Source organism: Ursus americanus, chromosome 6, assembly GCF_024610735.1.
Source record: "Ursus americanus isolate L20-20 chromosome 6, mUrsAme1.1.p, whole genome shotgun sequence".
NCBI classification, from domain to species: domain Eukaryota; kingdom Metazoa; phylum Chordata; class Mammalia; order Carnivora; family Ursidae; genus Ursus; species Ursus americanus.
In genome coordinates, this window is record NC_142132.1 from 70,652,740 (window position 1) to 70,660,615 (window position 7,876).

A 7,876-nucleotide genomic window follows, 5' to 3' on the forward strand; every position below is an offset into this window, starting at 1 on the left:
TCAGAACTTTGTCAGATATTGCTAATACCTTGTCCAGAGCCTGGCTATCATTCTCTACTTATTAAAAAAAAAAAAAATCAATGACTCCCTATATCAAGTTCCACCAATCAACTCAGAACCTTTTTCTAGAAACTTCTTTATAGAGTTGTATTTTCTAACCAGTCTCAGCGGAGCCCAGCTTTTTTGCCACTCCCAACAATGCTGTAAAGTACATCCTCGTCCCAGGTGTCACGGTAGGATTTTGCCAAGGTAGTTGTGGGCTAAATTCAAGCAGTGGGATTCCTGGATCAAAGATTACGTACATTGACAATTACGATTGACGTTGCTAAATTGCTCGTAGAAGAATCTTACTAGTGGCAAATGACCACCAGTCGATAGTCCCCGTAACAATATTTGCACATACCTGTTCCTCCACATACCTTCACAGGCAGTAATTACTATAAAACTTTACAGTCGTTGCCAGTTAGGTGAAAAGCGGTATCCTGTTAGCACTTAGACGTGTGTCTTCAATTTCACGTGGAAGTGCTTGTTGGGAGTTTGTATTATTTTTCTTACAAACTGCTCATTTCTATACTCTGCCCAGTTTTCTACTGGGTTATCCTGCCTTTTGTTTATTGATTTGTACTAGCTCTTTGTAATTTAAGGAAATTAGTCCTGTGTTTCTATTATGTGTTGCAAATACTTGCCCTGTTTGAAAGTGATTTTGTCACACAAAGGTATACGTGCTTTTATGGTATGGAATGTATGGTTTTAAGTCTACCTAGAAGGTAGAGAGGACCTCTAGGACGTCCCTTACAGAGATGATCGGCAAAGTCACCCCCAATTTTTAAATCTTACGGTTTCAAATGTTATCTTTAAGTTTTATCTACAAGGAATTTATTGGGAGCAAAGAGTAAAGTAAAAATCAACTTAAGCTTAACTCGTTTTTCCAAAGGGCCGACCATTTCCGAATGGGTCCCACACCATTTGTGGAATAATCCCTCTTTCTGCCACTTTCCAGGAGCTCTTGCTACCTTTACCTGACGCACGCTCACTGGCCGCTCTGGGTAGATGGTCATTCTGACAGTGACCTAGAATTAGGGTCGAAGTGAATTGTAGCTTCAGGAGAGGAGAGAAAACTGAGAAAGCCCCCAGTCCAGCTTCTCACTAAAGGCAGACAGGTTCTCCATCTTGGGGACCGAATGGAACCCCCCCCCCCCTCCTGGCGCCACACCCTGGGCCTGGCTGAGAAAAATCTCTGTTATGCCCCTTTGGCAGTTCTTTTCCACTGGACCCTTTTTGGGTCAGTCCATGAGGCAGAGCCGCTGTGTAAGTTGCTTTCACGGGAGCGTTTTGGAGACTATTCAGGAAGAGCTAGCCATGAGCAAAACGGAATTTGAAATAAATCATTTGTCTCTGTGAAGGTGAACAACCATAGGACTTTATATGGCCATGGCCCTGTCTTTAAGAAGGCGTAAGGCACTTTGCCCTGTCATTAAGCCATTTGGCTTGGTGGGGCGGGACAGGGGGAGGTCTCTGGTGAGACCTTTGCTTCCGCCCTCCGTTGATATGACAGAGGCTGGGATGGAGCTGAGGATATCTTTCCAATTGGCTAATCTCAGTTGCTTGGAAAAAAGTTAGGTTGGCGCTGGGAGTCAGCCCTTACCTACCTAAATAGACAGCTGCTGGGTCCCTGGCATGGACATTGGCACCCATGACTGCAAAGGTCCAGGATCCAAGCCAGCTGCCTGGGGTGCTCGGGAGAGGCACGGGGTGCCTCCTTCCCACACTTGAAATGTGCCAGGACTGGAGGCCAGCCCCTGCTTCTTGTCTGAGACAGAGAAATACCCCCTCCACCCCTCCACCCCCACCCCACTGAGGATGGGGCTGTCCCCACGATGCACTCGAGAAGAAGCCGGATCTGGGTTCTCCCACACCCAGCGGCCACTCGGAAGCCCCAGAGCCGGAGCAGGAGCGCCCCGAAGCATCCCTGTCCTACTCCTGTCCCATGTGGAGACTGGGCCCATCAAGGCCTCCCCAGCACCCCAAGCTGGTCCAGGGCCCAGATTTCTACCTGAGGCTTCGTGGCTCAGACCTCAGTAGGGGCCTGGGAGAGAGGGGAGAGCCAGCAGAGAAAATCTCACCCCCCCCCCCCGTGGGACTGTGCAGGTGGCCTCAGGGCCTCCAGCTTCGCAGATAACAAACAGGAGCCCTGCCACCCCAATTGAACAACAATTTAAGGTATCATGCTCATTAAAGGGGTTGCAGGCGTAAGACCTGACTCGATGTAGGTCTAGTAGTTAACAAAAATCAGATGGTTGAGAAAAAGAATTTCGTGTACATAAAAATATGACTCCACAATGGGCAACTGAGCCGTTGCAGGGCTTTTCTTTTGTTGTTTTTTCCCCCATGCTGCGGATAGTTACACACTGCGTCTGACACGCGAGATGGTAGCTGGGGCTACTGACTTTTTTATTTACTTAAAAATCACTGTGGGGGCGCCTGGGTGGCTCAGTTGTTAAGTGTCTGCCTTCAGCTCAGGGCGTGAGTCCTGGGATCGAGCCCCACATTAGGCTTCTCTGCTGGGAGCCTGCTTCTTCCTCTCCCACTCCCCCTGCTTGTGTTCCCTCTCTCTGGCTGTCTCTCTCTTTGTCAAATAAAAAAAAAATTAAAAATCACTGTGACTTGCTAAAGAAGGTTGAATGGTCCCACCTTTCTGTTAAAAAAAAAAAAAAAGAAAAGAGGAAAAAAAAAGGCAAAAAAAAAAAAAAATAAGGCAGTCCTAAAATGAATGGTTTCAGAGAATCAAATCACCGAAGTGGTACCGGCAAGACCACCCAGGCCCAGCACCGCTTTCTTCCTCCAGCTGTCTTTGAAGGCGGGGGTTTAGGCTTGTAATTAAGGGATGCCTTTGTTTCTTTAATGATGCTAATCCTCATCTTGAGGGAAATCACCTTTTAGGTAACATGCAGCCACCACCCCTGAGGGCACGAAATGAAGGAGGACCACACTGAAGTCCCAGGCTCCCAGCTGTCTTGGAGGAGGAGTCTGGTCGCTGGGCAGGTGAGGGGGCGGGGCGCACACTCACCTGTGCTGCCGAGGCCCACAGAAAGGTGTGACCACAAAGGACTCCAGTGCCCTCATAGGGGACAAAAACTACTCTGCAGAAAGAGAACCATCACCGTTTGGATTGTGAAAAGCTGAAGCGTCCCCTTCTCCCCAGACAGCCATTAGAGCCTGAAGCAGGCGCCTGTGGGAAGGCGGGCCTCCGGGTAGCAATGAGCTACCAGGTCCCTAAGGTACCATGTTGAATTTCTCAATCTAACTTTGTTTAGTTTGGGGAAAACATTTTTCGGTCCAAAAAAAAAAAAAATCGCTGTGGTTTCTCTCCTACTCCCACCCTCTATAATCGCAGCTTGCAAGAAAGAGTTTCACCATTTTCCCATAAAACCAAAAGAATGAGGATGCTGGGCAGACATTCTTTGTTTCTTTTCTTCCATCTCTGTCAATTGCCCCCACACCAGCCCTTGTGCTCCAGGCAGGCCTGTCTGCCTGCTGTCCCCACACATTCCTCATTCACACTGGGCTCTGGCCAGGCAGCGTCCTGCCCCTTTCTCCTGGTCATACTTCCTCTTCCAGAAGCCAGCTCCATGCTCACCTCACTAAGCAACACTGGGGTAGGGTTGGAGGGAGCCCGAGGTCCTTCGGAGCACACACTGCAGGTTCGGCCCTGTGCCACCTGCCAGCATCGAGGAGCTTAGTGCTTCCTCCCCGCAGTCTGCTGAGATTGTCTGCAATGACTCCTTCACGCTTCCTTTCTCCCTGTGGTCACTTGTAACTAACTCATCGATTCACTCATCATCCGGCAGCTCCTGAGTTCCCACTATGATGGGTCCGCTCTTGTACAGTATTCTTTCGCGCCCGCCCCTTTGTGAGTCTCCTAAAGCCCGTTCACGTGCTCGGGCACGCGGGCACTCTCTTCTCAACTAACACATTTTGAGGGATTCCCTTTGTCTTCCAGTTATTTTCGGTTGCTAGTCTTCTCCCCACTGCTTTACTCACATCTTGGCACTGGTGTGCTGTTTCAACCAATTCTCGTCCATTCTGTTCTATTCCTTTAGCAGGGCGGGGCCCGGGGTGAGTAGCGCCTTAGTCAAAGCTCTTGGGTTCTCATTAATTGCTCTGCGACTGACTCACCGCGTGAGCGTGGACGAGTCACTTCCCTTTCTCACCCTCAGCCTCTCCAGCCTTAGCAGGCTCTCTGCACATCTGGAAGGAACACGGCCAGAGTGAATGCGATGTCCTCTATACCTCAGATGACTATATAATCCACCGGCCAGCTGTCCCTTTTGAGAGCAAAAGGAGTTATTCATAATTATACCGCGACGGGTTTAAACACGTTGGTCCCTAGCAGATTCTAGAATCGCATGTAAAAATGGGGAGAGGAGCAGGCTTTCCCTAGCTTATCACCTCCCAGCCCTTGGAGATAGACAAACACCAACTCGCTGCAGTCTAGTATTAGCTTTGCTCGAGAGGAGGGCCGAGAAATTCAGAATGTCTTTCATACCTTTCTAACCTATGCGCAAAAATAATCAGATACAACCTGGTAACACAGGGTGATCTGAGAAATGGTGGGTGACGCTGGGCAAAGCCGTCATCGTGACAAAGAAGGCTCTTATCTGCTTGTCGTAAGTCCCAGCCTCCCACATTATGCCCTGCCCTGCCCCTCTGACATTTAAACCACCCTGATATCAAGCACTTGCGTAGTTGAAGTATCTAAAAGAACACCTGGCCCTGTCGATTAAGTGGGGCCTGGAGGAAAGGCTAACAGAACTCCAGAACGGCCCTAAGGGGCCTTACTATGTTCTGAGAATTCAGTTGGTGGGAGTGTTCCCATGTAAGATCTACATCTGGGCTGTGGCCGTCGGACCCCTCGACTGAACTCCTTCTGGGAGGGCACCTCCAGGCCAGAAAAGAGAGCCAGCATGCAGTGTGCAGAGGAATCAGGAATCACCAGACACAGAGCTACCCATGCTTGGCTCGGGAACCAGATACCAGGCGCTGGGCAGGAATTCGCCCTTGGGAAGCTGTTGCTTAACCCCTTGGCTCCTCAGGCTCCCTGCCTCCTTGACAGAGGCCAAGGCAAACAGGAATCCTGGGTGAGACCAGACCAACCAGCCAATGCCAGCTCACTTGGGGTTAGAGCAGGGCTGGGAGGGGCCCAACAAACCTGCAGGATGCCGGGAGCTGGGCAGAGTCCCAGGGCCAGGCAGGTCTCTGCAGCTCCCACTTCCCAGTGGAAAAGCGCAGGATTCCCTAAGACTGTTGCAAGAGGCTCAAATTGGCTTCAGATTACGTCTGATCTAGCTAGAACCACTCGGGATCCAGGATGAAGCTGGATCCAGTTACAGATCTCCCTGAGGGGTAAAGAGAGATCCGGATACAACTAGATGTCCAGTTGACACAGTCTCAAGAGCGAGCCCAGCCCCTCGGTGTGGAGTTAGGGTCTGTGGCCTTTGCCCCCAGTCAGCCATCGACATCGTAAAGGGTTTGTTCCGTTATCAGAGGGAGGGGAAGGGGGAGAAACATAGGAGATGGTGTCTGGGTGTGTTTATTTTCTTTTAAAATGTAAACCGAGTTGGAGATGTTCACAGGGACACATAGGGCACTTTGACTGTCAGCCTGTTGGACGGGCAGTCCGCGTGATCTCTGCTCCGCGGTGCACCCTGTTGGCACTGGACAACATGGCAGCCATCTTTACACCAGGGTCTGCGTGACCCACAGGGCTCCTGGACGTTGATCAGGACTTCTCTCCCATTAAAAATGGACAGGCTGCAGCAACCTGGAACCAGGTAGATTAACTCCAAGTTGAAAAAACTTTCTCCTTTCTCCAGGAACCCGAATACAACACTGGAGATCCTGGGGAATACAGAGAAGAGAGTTAGCGGACGCCCGGCGCTGTCCCCAGATCAGGCGTGTCTGATGAACGAAATCCCAGGGAAGCCATCTCTTCCTGGCGTGATTCTGCTCTTACGGGTTTCAGTGATGAATAACTAAGTGTGCGCTTTCCGTTCATAGACACACGCAGGGACCCTGTCTCAGGGCAGGGAGGTGACATCAGGTGGAGATTAGGGAGCTGATCCTTCTAGGCCGATTGACTGCCTGTTGTTCAGCCCCAAATGCAGAAGCTGAAAGTCCAAGCTTCTCCCAGGAGGTCCCAAAGACCCCGACGTTTCAGGACAGTAAAAGTTGGTGGTTGGGGAGGAGGGAGCCTGGGCGGCTCAGTCGGTTGAGCGTTGGACTCTTGATTTTGGCTCAGGTCATGATCTCAGGGTCCTGAGGTCGGGCTCCCCACTTAGCAGGGAGTCTGCTTAAGGTTCTCTCTCGCCCTCTGCCCCTCTCCTGCTGCTCTCTCTCTTTCTCTCTCTACCTCTCTCTCTCTTTCTCAAATTAATAAATTTGGGGGCAAAAAAAAAAAAAGTTGGTGGTTGGGGGTGAGAGAAGCCAGTGAGGAAGACCCTGTCCCAAGGGGGCTTGTCCTCACTACTGTCCAGTTTCTAAAACTCAAGTTTGCGCTCTTGGGTCCCTTGGCTGGGAGGCTGTCCCGACAGACACAGTGAAGGCACTGTACGTGGGAGACAGGCCATCTGGGCCAGAGCTGAAGACTTGCAGGTTCTCAGGTGACTTAGAGTGAGTCACCAGCCCAGGCCTCTTTCTAGTTAAGCAGAGGCCATGCCCCAGTTTTGAACATCTGAAGGGCAGGCCGGTCCGTGGGTGAGGAGCCCGCCCTGATCTGCATACAATGGGGACAATTGCAGGTGCAGTTTGGAGAACCGGAACCGAGAACCCACTGCCCTCCGTGCCGCCCAGAGTTGCTAGGGGTCTTATACCCATATTCACACCAGTGCTTCCTGGTCTCCTGAGCCCTGCAAGCCTCGTTGCCCTCAATTCACTCAAAAAAGAGAAAAAAAAAAAAAAAGCCTTACTGAGCAGCCCTCAGCCAACCCCCCCTCCATGGGCAAGTCCTTTCTTCAAGGCCAGAAGTGCCACTGTTGACATCACATCCGTGGAGGGAGGAGAGACAGCAAGCAGGGGTGAGTGGGTGATGTCACCCTGTGTTCTTGCTGAGGCGGTGCTCTCCATTCTTGGGGACTGGCTTCAGCAGAGCCCCTGGGACGCAAAGCAGGTCGAGGTAATGCCACTCCTGGACGCCGACGTCTTCTATCAGCGAGCCCAGAGAACTCGGGAGATAAAATGCACAACGATCTCAATTGGATTAATTAATCCGTTTATGTATTTAGCGTGTGAAAGTTCTGCCAGTTCTTTCTAAATGAGGGAAAGGTGCAGGCTGGGTGGTTTGGATAGAATCTGATGAATGGAAGACAGATATGGATCTCAAACCTGAACGTTCTCCAATGCCAGGCTACTGCCTTGGACAGTCTTCGGGGGGCGGGCCATGGGAAGTGGACAAGGAAGAGGAAAACAATCGTGGTTTTCTCTCTCCTTGCTTTCCCCTGCACATTAAGAGTTTGCCTACAGATTCAGCAAAGCCTGCCGGGCTGGGTGGCTCTGAAGACTGCCCTGGACGCTGACTGCAAGGTGTAGGGTCCCTCATCTACTGAGGCCTGTCCTTGGGGCTCGGCCAGCTGTCGGCAGGGGCTCTCCGCTGCCCACCCCGTGTCCTGTGGCAGGAAATAAGGAAGCAGAGGCAGGGCAGCCCGGGGGTGGAGGGGAGAGGGCTGGAGTGACCTAACCTCTCCTTTTTAGGTTCCAGGGCCCTCCCTCAAGGCACGGACTGCGTGAGAAATGGATCCACAGCTCAGGAACCAAAAGAGACACACCCAGCCGGGTGACCTCCCCACCAGCCAGTGACCCGTGGCAGCCAGCTCCCATTGAG

General features: G+C 51.4%; 1 long non-coding RNA gene across 1 annotated transcript; it reads right to left on the reverse strand.

Annotated features, from left to right (window-relative positions):
• Positions 1-5,574: 5,574 nt before the first annotated feature.
• LOC148110008 (uncharacterized) lies at positions 5,575-7,401 on the reverse strand. The gene is made up of 2 exons (XR_015724866.1): positions 6,966-7,401; positions 5,575-5,898 (listed from the first exon to the last, which is right to left on the reverse strand). It is a non-coding gene; the product is annotated as an uncharacterized LOC148110008 (long non-coding RNA).
• Between the last annotated feature and the right edge of the window lie 475 nt (positions 7,402-7,876).